We start from the raw sequence: 22,258 nt of genomic DNA on the forward strand, positions 1-22,258 counted from the left end.
TTTCAGATTCACGCTCGCTTCCTTCCCGTCTGCTCTCGCACTTGCCAAGCAAGATTGTGTTCATCTGGCAAAAAGCCCTTGCCTCCTGCCCCCCCCCCCCCCCCCCCACGTTCTCTTTGCCATAGTGACCTCCCCTCCTCAAACTGCTTCCACCTCCCATCCGCCGGTTTACACTTCCCCCAGACTGTAGCTGACTACGTCCATGAAAAGACTGAAGGCAAAATTTGTTTTCCTTTTTTTTTGGGTGAGGAAGAGGAATCTCAAGAATATCAGTACAGGGAGGAGATTTCAGGAATGGGGAGAAGGAGGAGGAATAGGGTGGGAAGATGAGAAGGCAGTAAATCACTCAACAGCCAGCTGCTCCACTCCCCACCTCCCCCCGATTTTTGCCACCCTAGGCACAGGTCTAGCGTACCCATTGACAAATCCAGGCCTGCCTCCAGCTCCTGTTCATTCCCCTCCTCTTCCTTTGGCTCCTATCATCCTTCCTTTTCTGAAATAGTGGAGGAGAAAACTGCCTCTCTTCTCTCTTCCTCCAAACTCACTTATACCTGTTCCTCTGACCCACCCCGACTCAGCTCCTCTGTTCAGTCTCCCTGCAACCATCCCCTCCGTCTGTTGCAACCTCAGTCGATCACTTGCCACTGCAACCCGTCCCCTCTTTCCTCAAACAGGCTGTGATCCCAGCACTCCTCAGAAAACCTTCACCGGACCCTCCCTGCTCTGATAACCTCTCATCTCTCCCCTTTCTTTCGCATCCAGACTGCTTGAACGTGCGCTGTTCACCTTCACTGTCCTGACTTTCACCCTCTACATTCCCCAGAAACTGCTCTCGCTAAGGTTTCCAGTGACCTCTTGATGGCCCAAAGCCAAGGTCCATTACTCGATCCTCATCCGAGACCTATCTGCTGCTTGTGACACTGCCTTGTTCCGAAGTCTGGTGATTCTGGCGTTGGACCTCTCGGATGCAGGCCTATGTATATTGCACTCGGTAGTAGAGTGCAACACCCAATTTTCACAAGAGCGTTTTCACGCTTATTTCTGTTTTCAGTTGAAAAATAGTTTGTGCTGTAGATTACAGTTAGCAGTTGGTGCATTGCTAGTGCCTGTTTGAGTACATCAGCCAGTGCAGCACCCGAGGCCTCGTTAGCTCGTTACCTCGTTAACAGGACAAGTGTGCACAGCCTGAGTAAGAGCAATGTTGGTGGCAGCTAGGCAGAAGGCAGAATGCAACAACCTTCGAGAGAGGGGAGAAGAATAACAAGCATGGCGCACCGCAGTTTGTGTATTAAGGGGAGATATATATTTTGTGATTTAGTTTAATGGAGCCTTTAACATAGAAGTAACAGTTTATGAAAAACAAGGTCACATGGCCAACATTTACGTCCTCAATACAGAGGTGCAAGCTCTGGATTAGATGAGTTTTCTTGAACAGAGGTGGTTGCCTTTACTCTGGTTATTGCAGAAGTGTATAATTGTTTACCGCAGATGTCTGTACATCCTTGTAGACATATTTTTCCTTCTTTATATTTAACAGGATGCAGCTGAATTTTAGAAAGGATTCAGCGTTCCATTAAGAACGGAGAGTTTGCCTACGAAAACCATTAAAGTAAGGTTAGCTGAACGCAATGGGCCAGCAGAGACAGGTGAGTCAGTACTATAAATTATTTTTTAAAGGTTTCTGGGGGTTAAAGGTTTTTGTAACGTGGGATCTGTAACTTAGTCTCATTTGTAGATAGCTGATGGTCAATTCTGCTTCAGCTCAAATTGACAGAGCTGTTGCTTTGGTGGTTGTGGGTGGGGAGTGACAGGATGGTCAGTTTTAGTGCCGGGCTTCAGTAAAACTGAATTCTGAAATCAATCAGACGTAGAAGGTAATTGACCTTTTTTTTTTTTTTTTTTTTTAAATGCGTTCTTTTCTTTCCATGACAAACCTGATTTACTGATACTCTGCCCTCCAGAAACTTAACAACGTATTTTGGAAAAATACTTATGGGCTCCAAAGAACCCCCGAAATAAATTTGACCTCTGCAGTGCGTGCATATCAGTAAAAATCAGAATAACAACTTGCCATTGAAAAGATATTTCTGAGTTTTATCAGCCAAAAAGGAGGTCTTTGGAACAGCGTGAAAGAGATATTTAGAGTGGACAGGAAAGTGAGCAGCCGCTGTAGGTATTCCACCGAGATCAAGCATTTTACTCCACAGACACGCCTGCATAGATTAATTCACACCTGAGAGCCCTCAGACCCAAATATACCACCCACTTCTGCCTTCAGTACAGCTGTGTCCCATTAATGTCAGTAGTAGTGATTTTGACAACATTAAAAAAAAAAATAAAAAAATAAAATATATATATATATATATATATATATATATTTTTTTTTTTTTTTTTTTAGTTTGGGGGAAGCTAGCAATGCTTCTCCTGTCAGACCTTCTTCTTTTACTCTAGCCAAAAATTCTCAAAGCAGATTTCATGCATGCTTTTACTGTTTTCCCCACATTCAAAAGTTTATCTTGCAGAAGACACTCTTAAAGGGCCAGTACCACTTTCCCCACCAGGAAAGCAGCATTGACCTTTTAAAAAGCACTTTTGTTTTTTTTCTGGCTCCCCCAGCGTTCTGTACTGTCTCTTTTAGTAATCTAAGGTTGCTTTGCCTAGCATTCACATCTGTACTCGCCCTTGCTTTCCCTCGGGTCGGAGTAGCAGTATGTTGTAGCGGGGCAACAGTGGAAGAGAAGCGATGTAAGAAACCCAGTACTTAAACCCTTCCTTAAATTCTACCTGACTACCCACAATGGCTAACTCGGCTGCATCGCAGACAGAGAAGGAGAGAAAGCAGTCCAGTCTTGTAAACCAAGAAAGCACGCGTGCTCTGGTATAACATGCTGGCCAGCACAGATAATGGACAGAATTCAGGCCAAAACCTATGACTATGAGCACGCAGCAAAAACAAGGAGATGGAAATTCACTGCGGGTGGGGGGAAGTGCACAACATGGAGGGGGGTGGGGGGTGGAGTTTTAAATTTTCGTGGCTACTTATTAAAAAAAAAAACATTCAGTGATTTTTCTTCCTAGAATGACGCTGATTAATTTTTAATAGTGTCTGTAGCCCTTTTGGTGCCACCGTGTATATATTAATTGCTTGACTGTTTGCTTGTTTCTCTTACCGTTCTGCACTTGTAGTAAATCAATACTTACAGCCATGTGCGTGCACGTGCAAGAGTTCAGGGCAGCTTTAAAACGTGTACCCCCGGTGGAAGGGGCTCGTGGGTTAGACAGCAGGCAAGGAATCTGTGCGGGCTCACTTTGGATGTATCCCAGGGCACCTTCCAGTCTGGGCGGTCCTCCTCTCTCAGTATTTGGCGGAGAATGATGTCCATGCTCTCCTTACTCGCTCCCTCCCCCCGCAGCCACCAGCGTTCTGGACAAGGAGCAGGCCGTCACGCAAACACAAAGGTGAAAACGGTACCACCAAAGCAGAAAAAAAACCCATTTTCTTCAGCACTCGTACGCCAACACAATAAATACAAAATGAAAAAAACAAAAAAACACCCCTGAAGGTGAATAGATTAACAAAAAGCACACATTTTTAAACATTTTTTTTAGTAAGAAACCCTCATATCATGGACATAGAGTCGTGAAATGGCCTCTACACGTTCTTTAACCGGTTATTCCGGTTGCGTCACAGCGTCCCTGATGAAGAATGGAAACACGCAGCATGCCGGGCTTCTGTTTGGGAATAAACAGCGATGCTATTCGCCTGTGGAAATGATCACGTCTTCCACTAGGAAAAAGTAGCGGTTAAAATGAAAAGAGAGCATTTGGTGGTCTCACTTCACTCCCAGGACCAGCATTTATCAGAGATAAGTTACAAATCTTTTTCATGATATTGAGTGCACTAATCACATCATTAAAAAAAATAAAATTTTAGAGACCTCTGATTAAAGAAATGGGATGCATGATTTATGTTTAGCTTTTTGTTTATATCTGTTCACCTGGAGTTTTTTTTTTTCCATTTTGTACATTGTGTTTACCACGGTAGTCTTTTTGGGTTGATTTATGTGATTTTTACACATTAAATAGAACATTACACGTATGAGACACGTGAGCTATACTTATAGCCCCGTGTCTGGAAGTCTGTTAGAGCCACACCCTACGTAAAACAAACAACACTTGTTACTGAGGTAGACAAGACGACCCATCAGGGTGTTACTCCTTGGTGTGCTACTATTGATCCAGAAGGAGCAGCTGAGAAAGTGGGACCTGTTTCTCCTACAGAGAAGTCGTACGAACTCCTACAGAGAAGTCGTACGAACTGAATGAAATCACTGTGAACCTGGAAGATGTAGTAGGCCAGATTGACAAACTAAAGAGTAGCAAATCACCTGGACCGGATGGTATGCATCCTAGGGTTCTGAAGGAACTCAAAAATGAAATTTCTGATCTATTAGTTAAAATTTGTAACCTATCATTAAAATCATCCATTGTACCTGAAGACTGGAGGGTGGCCAATGTAACTCCAATATTTAAAAAAGGCTCCTGGGGCGATCCGGGTAACTATAGACCAGTGAGCCTGACTTCAGTGCCGGGAAAAATAGTGGAAACTATTCTCAAGATCAAAATCGTAGAGCATATAGAAAGACATGGTTTAATGGGACACAGTCAACATGGATTTACCCAAGGGAAGTCTCGCCTAACAAATCTGCTTCATTTTTTTGAAGGGGTTAATAAACATGTGGATAAAGGTGAACCGGTAGATGTAGTGTATTTGGATTTTCAGAAGGCGTTTGACAAAGTCCCTCATGAGAGGCTTCTACGAAAACTAAAAAGTCATGGGATAGGAGGCGATGTCCTTTCGTGGATTTCAAACTGGTTAAAAGACAGGAAACGGAGTAGGATTAAATGGTCAATTTTCTCAGTGGAAAAGGGTAAACAGTGGAGTGCCTCAGGGATCTGTACTTGGACCGATGCTTTTCAATATATATATAAATGATCTGGAAAGGAATACGACGAGTGAGGTTATCAAATTTGCGGATGATACAAAATTATTCAGAGTAGTTAAATCACAAGCAGACTGTGATACATTACAGGAGGACCTTGCAAAACTGGAAGATTGGGCATCCAAATGGCAGATGAAATTTAATGTGGACAAGTGCAAGGTGTTGCATATAGGGAAAAATAATCCTTGTTGTAGTTACACGATGTTAGGTTCCATATTAGGAGCTACCACCCAGGAAAAAGATCTAGGCATCATAGTGGATAATACTTTAAAATCGTCGGCTCAGTGTGCTGCAGCAGTCAAAAAAGCAAACAGAATGTTAGGAATTATTAGGAAGGGAATGGTGAATAAAACGGAAAATGTCATAATGCCTCTGTATCTCTCCATGGTGAGACTGCACCTTGAATACTGTGTACAATTCTGGTTGCCGCATCTCAAAAAAGATATAGTTGCGATGGAGAAAGTAATGAGAAGAGTAATCAAAATGATAAAGGGGATAGAACAGCTCCCCTATGAGGAAAGGCTGAAGAGGTTAGGGCTGTTCAGCTTGGAGAAGAGACGGCTGAGGGGGGATATAATAGAGGTCTTTAAGATCATGAGAGGTCTTGAACGAGTAGATGTGACTCGGTTATTTACACTTTCGAATAATAGAAGGACTAGGGGACACTCCATGAAGTTAGCATGTGGCACATTTAAAACTAATCAGAGAAAATTATTTTTCACTCAACGCACAATTAAACTCTGGAATTTGTTGCCAGAGGATGTGGTTAGTACAGTTAGTGTAGCTGGGTTCAAAAAAGGTTTGGATAAGTTCTTGGAGGAGAAGTCCATTAATGGCTATTAATCAATTATGCTTAGGGAATAGCCACTGCTATTAATTGCATCAGTAGCATGGGATCTTCTTAGTTTTTGGGTACTTGCCAGGTTCTTATGGCTTGGATTGGCCTCTGTTGGAAACAGGATGCTGGGCTTGATGGACCCTTGGTCTGACCCAGCATGGCAATTTCTTATGTTCTTATGAGCTACAGAGTTCAGTGGCTGAGACAGGAGTGGAGGTGCCTCAGTCACTCACATCGAGAGCTCTGCATTCAACTGGCCTGCATGGGAGGATGGCTAGAAAGAAGCCATTACTGAAGAAAAACCACAGCTGGAGTTTGCCAGAAAGCATCAGAGCGATCCAGCTAAAATGTGAAAAGGTTTTGTAGTCAGATGAGACAAAAATGGAGCTTTTTGACCAAAATGCAAAACACTAAGAGGTAGATCTTCAAAAAATATGTGCGTGCGTACTTTTCTTCGCGCCAGTGGCGCGAGTAGCTGCGCGTATCTTATAAAATCCGGGGTCGGCGCGCGCAAAGCTGCAGGGGTTTTAAAATCTACCCCTAAGTGTGGAGCGAACCTAACACTGCCCATTCCTCAGCAGACGCCATCCCAGCAGTAAAGTATGGGGGTGACAGCATCATGTGAGGGGATGCTTTTCCCCAGCAGGGACCGGGCGTCTTGTTACAACTGAAGGACGGATGGATGGAGCAACATTCAGGGAGATCCTGCAAGACACCCTGCTTCAGTCTGCTAAAAACAAACTAAAACCTGGGAGAAAGTTCACCTTTCAGCAGGACGATGATCCCAGGCACAAGGCCAAAGCAACACAGGAGGGGTCGAACAACAAAAAGGTGAATGTTCCAGAGCTCAATCCAATCGAGAATCTGTGGCACTGAAAACTGCAGTCCATAAGCATCATCCAACCAACCTGGAGCCAGGAAGAACGGGCAAAACTCACTCCCAAACAGGCAGAAACCTACCCCAACAGACTTAGAGCTGTCATTGCAGCAAAAGGTGGCTCTACCAAGTAGCAGTCTGAAGGGGCTGAATACTTATGCAAGCAGCATTTTTCAGTTTTTTATTTTATTTTACAAAAAATGCAGAGAAATAATGAATTGTAACATTGAAAATTTACTTTAAGAGCCCACTGGTTTACAACAAACATAGCGTCTGGAGCAATCAGTGTAAGGGTGTCATTTGTAATCCACACAATTCTCACTTTTTATGGGGTAAATACTTTTGCAAGCCATTGTGTGTGTGTGTATATATATATATACGTCTGTCTATATAGATATAGATACAAGTCTTTATTCCACTATAAAATAGAAGCTTTACATTTTTATTTTAATTATTCTTTTTCTCTGTTGATGGTGTTGCGGTCTCTGCTTTTGCAGAGATTTAAATGAGGTTTTTTGCGGTGGCTAAAGCGCCAGCGAGCATTTCGGCTTCACGCCTTTTTGCTTTGGGCTCCCAATCATAGCGGAAGCTCGCTCGGTCGGCTTCCCGTGCTCCGAGTCCAGACGATGGTGGTGTCGTGAAGATGACAGGGATTTCCCGGAGGAATAATGATGCTCGTCCTTAGTGAAACAAAGCTGAAAATGCAGCCGGAGCCAGAGGCCTGTTTGAAAATCTTGTAGAGGGTCTATATGCAGCTAAATTTTCCAAGATCTGCTGGGCCTCCGAGCCAAATTTTTGTAAACGTGGCTTTGTTAGGAAAATTGGGCACCCGTTTTTTCTATTAGGATTTATTTACAAGTCCTGAATTTGTGCAAATTCAGCCCTTAGTTTAGTTTTGGAATTTTTTTGCCTCCCAAAATGTTAAATTTCGGTAAACTCTTGCTTCTTGTTCCTCCAAGTCAGATGCGGGCACTGGACTGTGGATTTCAGCTTCTTGAGCATGGCTTCTCGCTGCATGAGTTATCGGCCCTATTACATATCTAAGGACTTTAGTTTTCGGTTTTTATTTTACTGTGCCTGGGAACGTCGCTGTGAGAGCACAAAAGAAATGAGAGGAAAAATGACTTTTCCCACTGATTTTTTTTCCACCGACTTTTCGTGCCGTAACATTGAAATTCCCAGGCAAAGTAAAATAAAATCCGAGAATGAAATTCCCTGTACATATGGCATAAGGCAGAGAGAGAGCGCATGGGACATTAATGCAGTACATGTGGGATAAGCTGGTTTCTGCTTGCTAGTGAGTAAGCTGTTATCCCGAGGAGACTACAAACTATGCCTCATACAGTGGCAGGATCCCAAAATACGGAGAGAGCTCAGCCGGCATTGTTTCCAACAAAATTCCATCTTCTGCAGCCCAAGCAGGTCTGAATTGGGAGGAGGTCACTGGTTGTACAGCCCCTGCTGAAAGATCGGAAGCAGTGCTGTCACTGTATTAGATTTGATATATTTGCAGACAGTTTATCTTAATTTTTTCTCCTTGGCAGCACCGGAAGCTCCTTTTCGTATCGTTCGTACCCATCTCCTTGGCAGTGTTGTTCAGCGCCCAGAAGCTCCTTTTCGTATCGTTCGCTCCCATTGATACCATAGGCTTGTCCGAAAAGGCACCGTTTTGTTTGCGCTGCTAAGGGTTTTCGGTTCCCACTAAAAACATAACCGAGGAGCCCCACGAAACCAGAGAGAAGCAATGCGGTAATTTCCTCCGCTCCTTCTTACACATCCACCCCCCTTCCAAAAAAAAAAATCACATGCACATGACCTTTTGTTTCCTCACTTGAAGCAGTAGTTGCTGTCGGTCCTGAAAGCTGGCAGTGGCCACTCAGACACAGAAATCAAATTGTTTTTTTTTCCCTTAATGAAGCAATAATAAAAAAAAAAAGAGGTAGTGGAAGAAAGATTATGCGAGGTGACAGGAAGGAATAACGTTTATTTATTTCCCTCCGGTGGCTCATTCTTTGAGGGTGCTCATTATATCAGTATGCATTTAGCGGTGGAAGGAACAGGCTGTACACCTATCCAACAGGTGCAGCACTTTGACAAGTATCTCGGTAATTACGTCGCACCGTACTTCAGTTCTTACAGCATCGGGCTATCCGAGCGAACGTGCCAGGGTAACTAATTAGAAACCAGTCGGGCTATTTCTGTGGCAAAGAGAAGCACAAAACGCCATTCCCGCTGCCTTCACTCTGTCGAGAGAATACAACAATCCGAAATCAAAGAGGGGGAAAGGTTTTTTTTTCAATTGATTTCTCTTATTGACCTTTTCAAGGTATCTGTCTGTGTTCCGCTCACCAGCTCTTGCTACAGCTCCATCATGTGTAGCCTCCCTTATGTCACCTCCCATCTGAGGTCAGGTAGTCCCTTGACCTTCCATAGCATGGATCAGTAAGCAGAACCCTGCAGAGATTCTGCCAGGCCCGTCTCTTGATGTTGTCATGAGAATGATAGTTGGGTTTTTTCCTCCCCCTTTTCCCTGGGGATTGTAAGAGGTACTTAAGCTGCACCTCCAGCCCTGTCAGCCAGAGAAGTAAGAGATTGGGTGCCAGGTATTGACCCTGTGTCTTCTAAATCACTAGGCACTAGGCTATTAGGACGGCCCAGTGGAAGAATATTTGTGATGACATTTAGGTTTAAAATACTCCCAGGTATTTTAAACCTAAATGTCTACGGAGAGGAGGCCAAAGAATACAACTGGATCCTTAAATTCTTGGACAATATGTGAGTAGAAAAATTTGGTCATGACCAATGTAGACTAATGAAGCCCAGAAGACTTTTGACTGTAGTTCTTTGTTACAGTGCAACACATAAGCAATAAATCCCATTTTTATAGCAAAGGATAGCACAAATAAGGGTCCCTCTAATCATTGGAAAAGCAAGATTCTTGGAATCATTTTCTGTTTTCTCTGTAGTTTAAAAAAAAAAAAAAGGTAAAACATCCACTTGAAATTTGAATATTTTGAGATTTTGAATTTTATCAGGTGAAAGCCGCTGAAGGTATCCACTTTGGTGATATAAATTTTGCATTGTCGATTGGGAAGATTAAGTCTTGCAGCTGAATTTTGAGCATACTATGATGGGGAGGGATGGTTCAGTGGGAGACTGGCCAGGAGCAGGTTTCAGTGGTCAGAAGACAATAAGACAGGGGATCAGAGATTTTTTGTAGTGCGTTAACAAAGGGTGGGACAAAGCTTGATGATGAGATGAAGAAATAAATTATACATTTTAGCAGTGTGTTGAATGTGTGCAGAGTAGTCAAATATGACTCCCAGGGATGCAGACTGTGGGGACTGGGAGAATGTCTGTGTTTTTCCACAGAGATGGGATGTGGGTTTGGCAGGATAGATGAGAAGTTCTATCTTCGCCTTTTAAATTTAAGATTGAATATTTAGGCAGGGATGTAGCACAAGCAAGCTGAGATTTGGGACTGGATTCTTGGTGAAATATTTATTTATTTATTTATTTATTTATTTATTTATTTAGAATTTTTATATACCGAAATTCTTGTTGGGAAACAAATCAGTCCGGTTTACAGGTAACAACAATAATGCCGCGGGACGGGAAACAGTGCCCCTGGCTTTACAAGAAACATATTAAACAAGGCTTTACATAACATAATGAATAGTAACGATTCAAGGAAACTTCATAAGGTAACTTCTCTGGGTTAGGGACAAACTGGATGGTTTTAGATAAAGATGAACTAAGTCTGGTTAAATTTTTAACTTGGTTAGATTTCCCTGAAGTGTACACAATAAATACAATATAAAAATAAAGTAAAAATTGGAATTGAAATTAACTACTTAAATGAGGTAATACAATAACATGTAACAGATAAATAAAGAAGCGAAGGCAGATTGTGTAACGAAGTCTTTTGGGTGGTGAAATCTGGAAACACAAGTGATCCAGCTATCATAGAGTGATCTATATCTAGTGCAGAGAGGTAGATCTGGGAGTGAGCAGAGATCAGAGCATCAAGAGGGGAATGAGTGACAACGATGAAGAGGGCCTAGAACAGGAGTGGCCAACTCTGTTCCTTGAGCACCACAAACAGGCCAGATTTTCAGGATATCCACACTGAATATGCATGAGGTAATTTGCATACAATGTAGGCAGTGCGTGCAGATCTGTCTCATGCATATTCATTGTGGATATCCTGAAAACCAGGCCTGTTTGTGGCTCTTGAGGACCAGAGTTGGCCACTCCTGGCCTTGGACATAGCGTTGGGGCACACTGATATTGAGATAATGGTGGAGAAGTATCCACTAGGGGATGCATTTGCTAGCTCTGTTAAACTTTGTTACCTTGACTCTCAGAAGGGGTTGTATTACCTCTGCAGGGCAAAGAAGTTATGTAAAATGGACAAGTGACGTGGCTCATACCTTGACTTTCTGGTCCTCTCCTATTGGGTCAGTCATCAGGCCTGCAGAGCCTCAGAAAGTGACCAAACACTGGAAGTAACAACAGATTTTGGTAGCATTCTCATCTTCGTTTCAGTGCATTTCATCATATTGACTTGTTGATTTAAGAAAAAACCAGAAGCAAATGTATTTCTGAAACTCATGGGTTACCTTCACTCAATAAACCCAAGAAACCACAGCCTCTTGATATAGTTTTTCATTTTCACTTACAAAAAATAGTAATTTTACAGACTTGGCAGTCTTGACTTTAATACTGCCTTGACCTTTGACAGGCGCCAACAGCATCTACATAAGTGTCACATCACTTTCCTTTTATAAACTGTTTCATCTTCAGTTCTTCCAAGATGCATGCTAGTATTCTGCTATTCTCGTGAAGCCATTTCACACTGCACTCCGTTTTCTTTCTACTGCAACAAAATAAATAGCAATAGAAGAAGAGGAAAAAACGCAACAAAATGAGGCAATAAGCAAGGCCAAAAAAAGAAGAGAAACTCTTTGCATGCATGGTGTTGCGATTGGATATATTCGGCCTGTGTCCATGGAGGAATCATATAGGTATCTGATACATCAAACATCTTGTTCTCTCTTGCATAGAAGTCTTAAAAAAAAAACAAAAACCCACCAATGTTCCCTCTAATTTTTCTTTTCTGGGTATTCTGAGGTATGCACTACTGATGTGTGCATAATTTTGCAAGTCCTCCGTCCTCCCCTTCCTCCTGCTTGGTCAACGGTGGGAGGGGAAGAATATGTTTCACTGACCAGGAAAATATGCAGAAGAAATTTTCATGCTTAACAAAAGTAATACAAAATTTATAAGAGCAAAATACATCTGAACAAATGCAGACATGCAAATAATAAACAGTCTTGGAAAACGCACTGATCTGACGCGTCAGCTCAGTGAAATAATTATATCTCTATATTCTGCTTTTTTTTGAACAAAATAATGCCCATTTTATAATGTATTTTGTAAATCTAGTTCAGAGATTTTAAGGCAAAGGGACTTAAATAGCACACATTCCATAGACTTGAGTTTTCATGAAGCAAAGATAAAGGGGATTAATTGCCAGCTATAGCCATAGTATGGCTGCCTTACCACATCAAGTAATAGCTAAAATTAGATGTTGTTGTTACTTGTAAATTGTTTTAAAGATAGTATGAAATCACTTGGGGATAGAGGGGGGAGATCAGGTGGTTTCGCTTACGTTTAATGCAGTGATGGCCAACCTTTTGAGCTCAGTGTGTCAAAATTCATAAAAAACCCGAGCATAACTCGGGTGGTGTGTCACTTCTAGAAAAATCCATAATTGTGATATTTGTAGCTCTAATTAATAACAAGTTATAATTTTAATATATGTACTGTATTTATTAATAAAGCAAAAACAAATAATTCTTTACCTTGCCTGCTTAGTGACTTTTTTGTTGCTGAATTTCATCGGCTAAATCTTCAATTAAAACACTCTCTCCCCCTCCACCCCCCACCCCCCCTCCCACACAAACTCTTACTCCCCTGGATTTTCTCATACACACTCATGCTCTCACACTCACTGGCTCCCTCACATACACACAAACACATACACCCAGGCAGGCTCCCAGTCATTTTCACACCACTCCCGCTCCATCCTCCAGGCAGGCACCAATTCATTCTCACACACACAGACCCCCAGGCAGGCACCTATGCATTCACGCACATACACCCCCAGGCAGAGTCCCATTCATTCACATGCACACATTAAAGGCAGACCCCCCTCTCTTTTGCCAGCAACTTCGGAGCCTCTCTCATTCCTCTGCTGCCACTGTCACTGCTGCCACATGACTACTGGGGATGTTACTATTCTTGCACATTCCCAAAGATTACATGTGCCAGTCACTAAAAATATATATATATTTTTTAACCTTTGCTGTCTGATCTTAGTTTTCTAATTGATTGGTCACAGGCTTTTTTTTTTTCCACCTTCCCTTTCTTATTTTTTCCACCTTCCCTTTCTTTTTTTTTTTTTTTTTTGCCAATTTCTTTTATATTGTCTTTTTTCTGTTTCTTTTCTCTCCATCTTCTTCCCTCAAACACACAGTCAGGTTCTCATTCTCACATGCATTTCTCTCACACACACACACCCACACACAGCTCTCACTGGCACATGCTGTCTGACTCTCACACACACAGGCTCTCTCTCACTCCCGCATGCTGTCTTGCTCAAGCACATGCAGTCTCTGCAAACATTCAGGTCCTCACTCTCACACACAATCTCTCAACTCATCTCATACACGCGCGCACACACACAGACCCTCAGCCTCTCTCTCACCTCTGGGCCTCCTCTTCGCGGGTCGCCGCAGGATGGGCTCTGCAGCGGCCCTGCTACCGGGCTTCTTCCTCTTCTCGGGCCGCTGCGATTTGAGATTCGCGGCAGCCCGTAAGTGCAAGCGATGCTCCTCCTCCTTCCTGCCCACGCGGCTCCGGCAACGTTTATTTCCGGGGCCGCACAGGCAGGAAGGAGGAGGAGCATCAGCGCGTTCAACACGATCTTTTTGTTTGGGCTGTGGTGACATGAGCCTCACCACGGCTCTGCCTATCTGCCTGTCGCTGCGCCGCATGCGCCTCCTTGCGCCCTGGGGCATTGGGGGGGGGGCTGGAGGGATACTAAAAAACTAATTTTATAGGGTTGGCGCAGCCGAAAAAAAAAAAGGCTCGGCACAGCCAATAAAAAAAAAAAATAAATAAAATAGATAGTCCCAAAACGCTACGCGTGTCAGCAAAAACGGCTCGGCGTGTCACCTCTGACACTCGTGTCATAGGTTAGCCATCACTGGTTTAATGTGATGGATGGCCCTGCCTTTTGCTGATCTCCTAATCTGGATCAAGAGATGAAGGAGCTGTCCCTGTTATCAGGTCTGTTAGCCTGTCCTCTCTTTTTCTTGTTCTTATTGCACACTCTCTCACCTGCTCCCTTTTCCAGCCCCCCCATAGCTTGCTCTTTCACCCCTCCCGTCTCCAGACACCCCCCCCCCCCACATGTTTGCTCTCTCAACCCCCTCTTGTCCCCATCCCCGTTGGCTTGTTCTCTCTCCGTTCCAGCTGATTCCCCCTCAAACTCCAGCAGATCCACCATCTAAAGTACTTCATTCGACTGATCCTCCTCCTCCTCCAACCTGCCCCTTCCCCTCCCCCCCCCCCCCCCCCCCCCACCCACTTTGCTGTTGCCGATCAGAGCCATCACTGAGAAGGAGGAGGCGAGCAGTGGTGTCTGACCATCTCCTTCCCTCTTCCACTCAGAGCCAGAGTGTCAGGTTTTTAACAGCTTCATGTGGCTGAGGTACCCCCACTCACATCATAATCTCTGCCAGCCGTGACCAAGGATAGGGAGAAGAGGGTAGATTCAGTGGCGACAGCAGACTTTTTTTTTTTTTGTTTTCTGCCGGCAATGGGTGACAGTCGGGTGAATCTGTGAAAGCATCAATGTTTGCACTGTACTGCTGTTGTGTGTGTGTCGCCATACAGTGCCAGCAGAGTGCCGCGAACGCATGTGGCATGGGCTTACCTGAAAGAAGCACAGGCTCGGCTGACTCTTGAGATGATTATCAGTATTTTTAATCATTTGTGTAGCGCAGACTAGATGTACACAGCACTGTACAGACACAGATAATGGAAAGTCCCTACTCCTTGGAGCTTACAGTCTTGTAGTGACACACAACTAAACAAACAAGAGGCTTTGAGTTAAGGCTGTAAAGCCAAGGCTGGAGAATTAAAGTAGGTTAAACTGAGGATGATGATGGGAGTTGTATAGCACCAGGGGAGGGAAACAAGCTAAGCAGAAAGCACAGATAAATGTGAATAGGTGGGGATTTAACTGAGGACAGGAAAAACTTCACATAATTGGGTAAAGCCGTGAGAAATCAAGTTGCTGCTCCCTAAGACAATCTACATAAGAAGCAGAACATGATGTAGGAAAGAATGAGAGAACTGTTATATTTTTGTAAGAATGTGAACCCTGGGCTGAGATGAGAGGTGACTCCGCCCACAGGGAGGAGCCCTGTGATCCTCACCGTCAGCAGGTGCAGTCTCAGTGGCATGGGACATAGCTAGAACTAGAGACTTTATTATGAAGGAAGGAAAAAGTAATGTCCACAGAATTGGAGATGTAATAGCACAGTCCTGAGCAATGGGGAATTCCCAGAGCGAGGCCACAGATGAGAAGATCCGGTAGTGACCCGTGGTGCGGGGCACACCGGGGATCCCCTCTGACGAGTGTAGGCAACTCAGGAATACAGATCAGTATCTCTGATGTTGTAGTGGATGATCATCGGGAACAAGTGACCACCGGATGGTGTGGCTCAGTATTGGGACACAAGAGATGAAGGCTCATTCTAAGGCCGAGGGTCCTAGACTTCAGGAAAACTAAGTTTGTCAACATGGGGGGAGTACCTGAAGGAGTCGTTAGCTGGATGGGAAAATCTAAGGGAAATAGAAGGGCAGTGAGCAAAACTAAAAGGGCAACTAATCTTTTTATTAAGAATGTAAATAAAGGGAAGAGGAAAAAGAGGCCATTATGGTTTTGTAAAGAAGCAGCTGAAAAGGTAAAGGAGAAAAGGTTCGCATTCATAAAATGCAAGAGATCACAGAGAGAGGAAGACAGGCGGGACAGATTGGCCTATCAGGGCTTCGGGCATGCCATGGTGGTCCGATCCGCCAAATCACATGGTTGGTGTTGGTCGTAGGGACCCCATGCCTGTGGAGCTGGCGATCACAAGCCTGTATCAGCTCTTATCTCGCTCAAGCCTGCTCTTTAATTTTCAGTGAAGCGTCTGCGTGGGGCCTGCTCTCCCTTTCTCAACCAGTACAGAAGCAGCATGGGTCTGGGACTTCCCCGCACACATCACAGCATCCCTCCTCCAAGCAGCACTGCAACAGCAGGAAACACTGGCCATTTCATCTTGCATCCTGCATCTTACCTGCCAGTGGGGCTGAAGGCAGAAGATGTAGGCCACTGCGGCTGAAGAAAAGAGCTTCTCAGGTGTAGGCCACCATGGGGCCAAAGAAGAAAGCTGCTGGCCACCAACAGAACCCAAGCCAGCAGGGCCAAAGTCAGGATCTGCTCAGCTGGGGGCCTGCGCCAGATCAACAGACAGGCTGGGAGGGGGCAAAAAATGCAGAAAGAAAGAGGGTGTGTGTATGTGTGCATGTGAGAGAGGGAGGGAGGGTGCTTCTGTGTGTGTGTATGTGAGAGAAAGAAGCTGCTTCTGTCTGTGCGTGTGAGAGGGAGATGTTTCTGTCTTTGTGTGTATGGGAAACAGGGAGGGTGATTCTGCGTGTATGTGTGTGAGAAACAGGGTGCTTCTGTGTGTATGTATGTGAGAAAGGGAGGATGATTCGGTGTGTGTGTGTTCATGTATGTGAGAAAGGGAGAATGCTTGTGTGTATGTATGTGAGAAAGGGAGGGTGCTTCTGAGTATGTATGTGAGAAAGGGAGGATGATTCTGTGTGTGTGTGTTCATGCATGTGAAAAAGGGAGGTGCTTGGGTGTATGCAGGTGAGAAAGGGAGGATGCTTCTGTATGAGTGTATGTGAGAAAGGGAGGGTGCTTGTGTGTATGTATGTGAGAAAGGGAGGATGATTCTGTGTGTGTGTGTGTTCATGTATGTGACAAAGGGAGGGTGCTTGTGTGTATGTATGTGAGAAAGGGAGGATGATTCGGTGTGTGTGTGTTCATGCATGTGAAAAAGGGAGGTGCTTGGGTGTATGCAGGTGAGAAAGGGAGGATGCTTCTGTATGAGTGTATGTGAGAAAGGGAGGGTGCTTGTGTATATGTATGTGAGAAAGGGAGGATGATTCTGTGTGTGTGTGTTCATGTATGTGAGAAAGGGAGGGTGCTTGTGTGTATGTATGTGAGAAAGGGAGGATGATTGTGTGTGTGTGTGTTCATGTATGTGAGAAAGGGAGGGTGCTTCTGTGTGTTTATGTGAGAAAGGGTGGGTACATCTATGTGTGTGTATGTGAGAAAGGGAATGTGCTTTGGTGTGTATGTGAGAAACGGGGTGCTTATATCTGTGTGTATATGCGCGAGAGTGAGGATACTTCTGTGTATATGAGAAAGGGAGGGTGCTTGTGTGTATGTATGTGAAAAAGGGAGGGTGTTTGTGTGTATGTATGTGAGAAAGGGGATGCTTCTGTGTGTGTGTTGTAAGAAAGAGAATGTGCTTCTGTGTGTGAATGTGAGAAAGGGAGGGTGCTTCTTTGTGTATGTGAGAGAGGAAGATGCTTCTATCTGTGTGTTTATGCGAGAGAGGGAGTATACTTTTGTGTATGTGAGAAAGGTAGGGTGCTTCTGTGTGTATGTGTGAGAGAGAGGAAGGGTGCTTCTATGTGTATATACGAGAGAGGGAGGGTGTGTCATATTTGAGAGTGGGAGTATGCTGCTGTGCCTGTGTGTGTGTATGTGAGAAAGGGAGGGTGCATGTATGTATGTATGTGAGAGAGGGGGGGTGCTTCCCTCTGTGTGTATGTAAAAATAGGGAGGGTGCTTCTGTTTCTGTGTGTGTATGTGTATATATATATATGAGATTGAGAGGGTGATTCTGTGCATATGTGTATGCTTCTGTGTGTTTATGTATGTGAGAAAGGGATGGTGCTTCTATGTGTGGGTGAAAGAGATGGAGCATGCTTCTGGCTGTGAGAGAGAAAAGGAGCATGCTTCTGTCTTTGTGTATGTGTGATAAAAGGAGCTTGCTTCTGTCATTGTATATGTGGGAGGGAGAGATGAGAAAATTTGTGCATCCACTCTTGCTAATGTATTACAATCTTAGAATGAATGGAAATCAAATGTTCCCAGGTATTGAGAGCACAAGATTTTTTTAATCCTTAATATTTTTTATTATAGGATGTTTAATGTGTCTTCCAAATACCAAAAACATATTCAAAACAGTAAATTGAAAAAAAAAGTTTAATTATTGGATCTTCTATTCACCAGCTGTTTTGAAATATTCATTTTTAGTATGGTTTTACTATTATGTTTTATATATCTTAGTTTTATTTTTTGATGTTTTATGAGGAATGGTAATGTTTTTTATTTTTATATACACTGTCTGGCTTGTTGCGGTTTCCATCTCAGTTTTTGTCTGCACGTTTATTTATATTTTATGATAACTAGAATAAAATAATTCTCAGGTATGGAGAGTGGTGAATTTTTTTTATTTGTATTAGTTATTTGATACGCCAGTTGTTTTGAAATATTTTATTGATGATTGGGAAATATTTTAAACATTTCCTAATGATGTATGTATGTATTTATTTATTTATTTATACGCTTTTCTTTACCGACATTCGTAAGGCACATCATGCTGGTTTACAATGAACTGAAAGGAAGAAAATACAATAAAACGCAGCAGGAGGGCTGGCAGGCTGGGGAGGGGAAGGGATAAGGAGGGAGCGAAGGAAGGAGGTAGAAATCAGATAGTGAACTGGGTACAGAGGGTGCGTACCAGATAGTAGTGAAAGCAAAAAGAACTATGTACATCTTATGTATCACTATATTTAGTGATACACTTATTTATTGGATGTTCTTATTTATTTATTTATTTATTGGATGTTCTTATTTATTTATCACTTATTTATTGGATGTTCTATTCATCAGCTGTTTTGAAATATTTGTTCATATGTTTAGTATGATTTTACTATTATATTTTATGTTTCTTGGTTTTATTGTTTGATGTTTTATGCGGAATGTTTATCATTGTTGCACTGCATACAGAGTCTGGTTTGTTGGGGTTTGCAGTTCAGTTTTTGTCTGTGCTTTTCTATTTATACTTTATGGTTTTAGTATTTGATGAGGGTCTGTCTGTGTTTGGCCTGTTATCAGACTGAGGTGAAGTATTCTGAAACAATGTAGTTTTGTGTTGGGATCTATAGCAGTTTGGCTTGTTCTGTTTTTCCTAATAGGAGGTGAATTGATGTTTAAGGTCTGGTGTAATAATGGCAGGATTGCTTTTTCATAGGTAGGGTTGTTACTATGAGTATTGGCAGTTAGTGCTTTTTGGTATAGGAGGTTTATTATATTGTAATTTTAATTTGGTTTTCTCGTGGCTTTCTGAGTGCCAAACCTCCACTCAATGCACCTTACAATAGGCCCAATACCATATGAGTTCCAAGCATCTTTTTATTTTATTGCAGCCTTTTCTGATTGGCACTACAGCAATACATGTAAATATAGTAAACAGGTTGCAATATTTTTACTTCTGAAGCCCTACCTAAATCCCCCCCCCCCTACCTTTGTTGGGCAAGTTACGCCTGCTTGAAGCAGGCGTAACTTGCGCGCGCCGCCCCAGCATCCCCCGGCACTGCGGCCTGTGCCGGGGGAATTGGGACTGCCCTCCCGGCCCGCCCCCGAACCGTTGCCACGCCCCCAGACCCGCCCCAGACACGCCCCCTCCCGCCCCTTTTACGAAGCCCCGGGACTTACGTGTGTCCTGTGGCTTTGCGCGCGCCAGCGGCCTATGCAAAATAGGCGCGCCGGCGCGCAAGTGCCCTGCGCACGTAAATCCGGGAGGATTTACGCGCGCAGGGGTTTTAAAATCTACCCCTTAATGTTTGGTTACTTGTGAGGTTCTTGTGACTTGGTTGGGCCACTGTTGGACACAGAATACTGGGCTTGATGGACCCATGGTCTGACCTAGTATGGCATTTAACTTATCCCTCTAAATGCGTTTTGAATATGGACCTCCTGCTATTTTTGACAGATGCATAGTTGTTGACCTACAGGAATATTGGGCTGAAAGATCATTATAAATAATAGACATGTTGGGGGGGGGGGGGGTGGAATTTAAACCCATAGGTTCTCTTTCCAGAAATTTGAGGAAAGGGCAAGCAATGTGCCATCACAAGCCAGAAAAAAAGAAAAAGCATACAGCAATATGTAGGCCTCGATAATCAAAGGGTTTAACTGCAGTAAGACCTCCATATCATTTAACTTATCCCTCTAAATGCGTTTTGAATATGGACCTCCTCCATATCAGTGATGTATATATATATATATACGGTATATATAGCAACACCTTTTCATCTTAAATTTAAGAAAAACCGACCGATCTTTAATATGAAGCACAAGATGAGCAATGTGATGTCATTAATTTTTTTTATGTGCTAAAGAAAAACCTCTTGATCCTGCCATTTGAGGACCATCATCCAGGGTCCAGTGAGACTGCTGCTGCATTTTTCCTGTCTCTTCAAGATAAACATCGCTTTACCTTTCTACTTTCTGACACCAAAATATATAGAGTACAGTTTTCAACGGCGGTTACCCAAGAAAGAGATCTAGGTGTCATAGTGGATAACACATTGAAATCGTCGGTGCAGTGTGCTGCAGCAGTCAAAAAAGCAAACAGAATGTTGGGAATTATTAGAAAGGGAATGGTGAATAAAACGGAAAATGTCATAATGCCTCTGTATCGCTCCATGGTGAGACCACACCTTGAATACTGTGTACAATTCTGGTCGCCGAATCTCAAAAACAATATAATTGCGATGGAGAAGGTACAGAGAAGGGCAACCAAAATGATAAGGGGAATGGAACAGCTCCCCTATGAGGAAAGGCTGAAGAGGTTAGGATTTTTCAGCTTGGTGAAGAGACGACTGAGGGGGAATATGATAGAGGTGTTTAAAATCATGAGAGGTCTAGAACGGGTAGATGTGACTCTGTTATTTACGCTTTCGGATAATAGAAGGACTAGGGGGAACTCCATGAAGTTAGCAAGTGACATATTTAACACTAATTGGAGAAAGTTCTTTTTCACTCAACGCACAATTAAACTCTGGAATTTGCTGCCAGAGGATGTGGTTAGTGCAGTTAGTATAGCTGTGTTAAAAAAAGGATTGGATAAGTTCTTGGAGGAGAATTTACCTGCTATTAATTAAGTTGACTTAGAAAATAGCCACTGCTATTACTAGCAACGGTAACATGGAATAGACTTAGTTTTTGGGTTCTTGCCAGGTTCTTGTGGCCTGGTTTTGGCCTCTGTTGGAAACAGGATGCTGGACTTGATGGACCCTTGGTCTGACCCAGTATGGCATGTTCTTACCCGGCTAGACTGAAAGCCATCCTCAGAACTGATGAAATATACTTGGACTTCCACAGTACATGTACCTGTAACGGTTCTGATGGGTTTGACTGGGTTGGTCAGTAAGCAATGCAAACTGAGGATTTCGCTGCTGTTTCCCAACAAATTTCTCCCATTATTCAAAATCAGTATCAGTTCTCCTAGTGGCCTCCCAGGTACTTATATCCTGGGAGAAAAGAAGTGGTCACGGCAAAGATGAGTCACTGGGTAGCTTAGAAATTAATTCTGTGGTTGAGTTCAATTTCCGTCACCTCTCGGGACTGGCCAAGGACCACATGCCCATTTTATTTTAAAGTTTCCCCAAAAACAGAGCGGAATCCTTTCCACGATTTTATTATATACATTGAAATAAAGAACAGAGAGCAGAGCAGCCAATAAGGACCATAAGGGCCTGCCTGTTCTGCCCAGATGAAAATGCTGTCTAAATGTTAAGAGGTTATTTCTGGGGAAACAGGTTCCGTACGAGGAAAGGCCGAAGTGGTCGGATGTGTTTCGGCTTGAAGAAGAGTCATCTGGGGATATGACAGAGGGCCTATAAAGTCATGGGTGGAGCAGAGCAGGTAAATGTAAATGTTGCATCTGTGCACCCTTGGGCTGAGGCATGATTGACGCAGCCTGCAGGGGAGGAGCACTTCAGGTTCGTGCCGTCGGGCAGGCAGACCCAAGTGACACTTAGAGACCTGTCAGGACCTTCCCCTGTACCAAACCCGCGTTTCCTGAGTCTTTGCGCGCCGGGGCCAGCAGAACTTGGGTGGGTGGGGGGATGGCAGGAGGAAAGGTCCATAGTTAGCTAGGGTCGTGGGCAAGCGGCATTCGGGCACATCTGAAGTCCAGGCAGTGGCCAGAGGCAGGCAGAGGTCAGGCATTTCCAGGCCAAGGTCCTAACCAGGTATGCGTCCGAAGGAGAGGAGGGGTGGATAGGCAGGGCAGGTAGGCAAGGGCCAGAACAGGGAAGTCGAAGACTGAA

General features: G+C 43.6%; 1 protein-coding gene across 2 annotated transcripts in view; it reads left to right on the top strand.

Moving 5' to 3' along the window:
• NEXMIF (neurite extension and migration factor) overlaps positions 1 to 22,258 on the top strand; it is a 466,775-nt gene that overhangs the window by 224,107 nt on the left and 220,410 nt on the right. For both annotated transcript variants that reach the window (XM_029607665.1, XM_029607666.1), the window contains exon 2: positions 1,538 to 1,646. The gene's annotated coding sequence lies outside the window, so the exon portion shown is untranslated. The remainder of the gene's footprint in view (positions 1 to 1,537; positions 1,647 to 22,258) is intronic.

Source organism: Rhinatrema bivittatum, chromosome 6 (assembly GCF_901001135.1).
Source record: "Rhinatrema bivittatum chromosome 6, aRhiBiv1.1, whole genome shotgun sequence".
Lineage (NCBI taxonomy): Eukaryota > Metazoa > Chordata > Amphibia > Gymnophiona > Rhinatrematidae > Rhinatrema > Rhinatrema bivittatum.